Genomic DNA, 4,404 nt, shown 5'->3' on the forward strand with positions numbered 1-4,404 from the left:
TGGAGAATATATATATATATATAATCAAAATGAGTTAAATTTATAAGAATGCTGCAAAAAAAACTTATTTTTTTGGGATAATGACGTAACTAATAGCTAAAGTTTGATATTGACATTTATAAGAGCTTTGGTGTTATAAATATATGCATGAAACTGTGAATTTCTCTTTTAATAAGATAATGATGATGATATTTTTGATGTAATATTAATGATTTGAGTGGTATGATGTAAATATGAATCTATAGGTGTTAGTATGGAAATACATAAGATTTGTGTGTGATATGCGTGTATGTAAATGTCTCCATGAAAAATGATAGCCATTGGTCGCTTTTTATTCCCATTATTATTGTTAGCAGTAATTCTAACAACTGAGAATTATGATATTGAAGTAACAACCACATAAGCACAACATAACAAGCAAAACTACCTAAGTCTGGGGCTGTGAATTTAGCTCGAAGTTGGTAATCGTTCAAAAATTGGTTAAATTTTTGGCTTGGATGGAGATTGGATCGAAATAAATGAGCTAGGCTATAAGCCAAAACTTTGGACCAATTTTTTCGAGCTAATTTCGAGCCATACATGGATCAGCTCAAACTGGTTCAAGATCAGCTCGAAGTATTTTTTTTTTATTTATAAAAATTATATATATAATGCTAAATAAAATTGCATATGACGAGCCAAGAGCCTATTTTTGGCCAATTTTGAGCTGAGATGGATCCAAACAACTCAATTTGAGCCAACTAGTTTAGATTTCGAGCTAAATTGGCACATAAGCTAATCATTGATAATAATTTTGTAATTCTTTTTTATCCGGCTAGCTTCATAATTCTTTGCCTACGTACTCAGATCCACAATTGATACGCTCATATGTATGCGGTCTAGCCCCAATATATCCAATTAAGGCTATAGATATTATATTGCATTCATTAATGATTTCTCAAGATGTTGCTGCTTGTTTTCTATGCACGGCACAGAAGACCAAAACATCTCATCAATTTTGGTCATCAAAATGACTACCGTACACACAATTTAATACCTTCATACACATACTAAGATCATACGAGGTGGCAAGTACAACAACTCGCTTCTTAAAAAAACTTTCTATCAAACAGCGACATAACTCACCAATACTCATACAACCCAGAACAAATCATCTCTATGAAACAAGACCCAAAATCCTCTATGATGCATGCCTTCTTTCCACTAAAGTTTTGGGTGATGTGCTTCTCACCACACTATATCTTATCAATCATATGCAATCCAAACACAAATATTTATGAGCTATCCTTGGCTAAAACCACAAACACCACATAAAGTAGCACCTCGTGCAACTTCTTGCAATTCCGTCGGTTACTCTTCGTCTCATAAGCGGTTCAAATTTTACAATCCCCAATTCAGGAAGATCATTATCTCTCGTCATGTTGTATTCGACGAACAACTCTTCCTTTCCCATATACTTCACAAAAGCCCTAACTCCTTATCCTAACTTTTGTACAACATTAGAATTCAGCAACTTCTGATTGCAATAGAAAGCATATACTACATGACCATCTACAAAGCTTCCTGCAATAAACACATTGCAGCATAATCCTCTGCAGAACACTACAACTGACGACCAACTTGCTACACACAGACCACCAGGAAGCTTGAACAGGCTCAAAAACTTAATCTCCAACATCAGCTACAGCATATACAGGAGCTATTAGCGGGGTGTAAATGAGTCGAGTCGAGTCGAGCAACCCTTGGCTTGAGCTTGAGTTTGATTAACTAATCAAAGTCGGGTTTAATTCTATGAATTCAAGCAGACTTATTTATTGTGAAAGAATAAAAATAATATTAATTCAAATTAATGTTATAATAAAATAATAAATAAAATGAACAATTATAAGATAAGTAATAAAAAATGTAAAATGTCATTTTTTTTAACATTATTAATGATTTAAAAATGAAGTCTTAAAATTTATTGTATTTTTAGCATTATTTATATTAACTAATATTTAGAAAAGCTACCTCGTGAGATAACAAGTCGAGTTGAGACTAGGTTGACTTTAGCATCATTAACTCTTTGCTCTTAACTCATGATCCACTTAACAAGCTGAGCTCGAGCTGACTCACAAGTCCACTTGACTCAGTTACACTCCTAATTGTAATATTTATAATAACAAATTATTCACCATAATATTAATATGTTAACAGGTTTTCTATTGTTTATTTAAAAAGTAATATTATTCATATATGTTATAAATCAGCTTAAAATCTTTATTTTATATGTTCACCTTTAAAAAAAAATTTAGAAATAGAAAAAATTTAATCACAATTCATCATTAATTTTAAGTAATTAATAATAATAATAATACTAATTAACTTAAATATGTGTCACCTACAAACTTTTCAATTTTAAAAAAGTAATTAATAATAATAATAATAATAATAATAATAATAATAATAATAATAATTAACTTAAATATGTGTCACCTACAAACTTTTCTTATGGGCCCAAAATAAAGATTGAATAAGGCACATAACTTAGAAATCTCAAATTATTGGCATTGTTCAAATGATGTGATATGACAATGGATAAAGGAAGTGGACTTATGGACAAGGACTATGCTGATGATTTCATGTTGGGGAGGCTAATGTAGGGGATTGTAAGAATTAAACCAATAAATCTAATCACTTTCGCTTGACTTAACATTTAGTGAAGTTGGCTTTAATTTTCACTTATGATTCAAATGGTTTTGTAAGTTTGATTTGGTTGCTTGACTTAACTTTAACCATAGCCAATTTCTCATTTAAATTTATCATTATTGTCTAAAAATAAAACTAATTACCGAGGGAAATGCAACATTTATTGTATCATTTTTTTCTTAGCAACGCCTCCATTCACTAATTTGATTTGGGTTCCTTAAAACAATAGCTTAGTTAGGGGTGTGTTCATCTTCAAAGCTGATATTCTTGCATTCATGAAATTATGATCTCAGTAGATCTTAAAATACAGTCTAACGAAAATTTATGTTCACAAAGAGAGGTTTTACGTGAATTTTGAGCAATAAAACTCATAATTCGTAGAAGTGAGCTAAATAGGTATCACCTTACCAATCATAGTGCAAAGTAGACTTGAAATCTCTTGATCAACACAACCTCTTGGATTGAATATGATGTCTCAAGGAATGAACACCAAGAAGAGAGAACTAAATTGGAGATAAGAAAGACGTAAACAATGAAGAAATAAGGCTACTCATCTAATCTCTGAGATGTAGAATATACCAATCTCTAACATGATCATAAGTATCTAGATGTATAACAATAACGCGTACGTTGTTTTAATTTTAAAATTTTTAGATACATGAAACAAAAAAAGACTCAATTGGGTCTTTGTTAATGGCTCGAAAATTTTTATAAATATCCGTTCAAAACTAATTATTTCAAAGAAAATTTTAGTATAACTCTCAAATTTTATCGAAACTCATGAAATCTATCAATAAAAAACTTAAATTTTTAATTAATTTAAATCAATTTTAACTGAAACATGACCATAATCACCAACTAAAAACAATGATTTATATATTCTTCTTGAATTAAATTATGTTAAATAAGTAAATTCCACCCAATTCTTGTATGTTTAAATACTAAATATCTTAAATTTGACTTTTTTACATTTATATTGCCCAAATCTTTCATATCAGTGTATCACATAAAAAATATCATTTCTCTAACATTTTAAAAGTGAAATGCGCCTTTCCATGCACAAGTTTGGGGCATATATGTAAAATTTGAAGTTTTGATTTAAGATATGTAAATAAGTAAAAATTGAGTGATATGTATGTAAAACCTTCCTAATTACTATCCAATGAATTAACCACATTTATTAAAATTGTTTTTCAATAGTCAATGGACAGTGTGATAGAAATTGGGTGGGGCCCCATGGTGCTTTTTATATATATAAATTAATAGAATAGGGTGGCAATTGAGAGGTCTCCCCTTTGTTTGGACACATAGCTATTCAATCTTAGCATATACCATATAATGACCCTCTTTCATTTAGTAATGTCACAAATATTAAATTAATATAACTATATTTCGAGTAGAAGTATAATTTAAACTCTCTCTATGTCAAGTATAGTAGATTTTTATATTAGACTATAATCCAAAAAATATGCTTCTCGAACCAAAACTATTTGGTGCCAATCATAAAAACATATATATTATAAATAGTTTTTTTTTTCTTTGGGTATTTTAATATATTTAGCTTTTGAGGCTATTATCATTCTTTGATGTATTCATGATATTATTTAAATACTTTGGCATCATCTTAAAATTATGTAGAATAAAAATTATATAAATTTGTCATCATAGTTTATAGAGCAATCCTATTTTATCATATATATATATATATATATATAT

This window comes from Phalaenopsis equestris, unplaced genomic scaffold (genome assembly GCF_001263595.1).
Source record: "Phalaenopsis equestris unplaced genomic scaffold, ASM126359v1 Scaffold000289, whole genome shotgun sequence".
NCBI classification, from domain to species: Eukaryota; Viridiplantae; Streptophyta; class Magnoliopsida; order Asparagales; family Orchidaceae; genus Phalaenopsis; species Phalaenopsis equestris.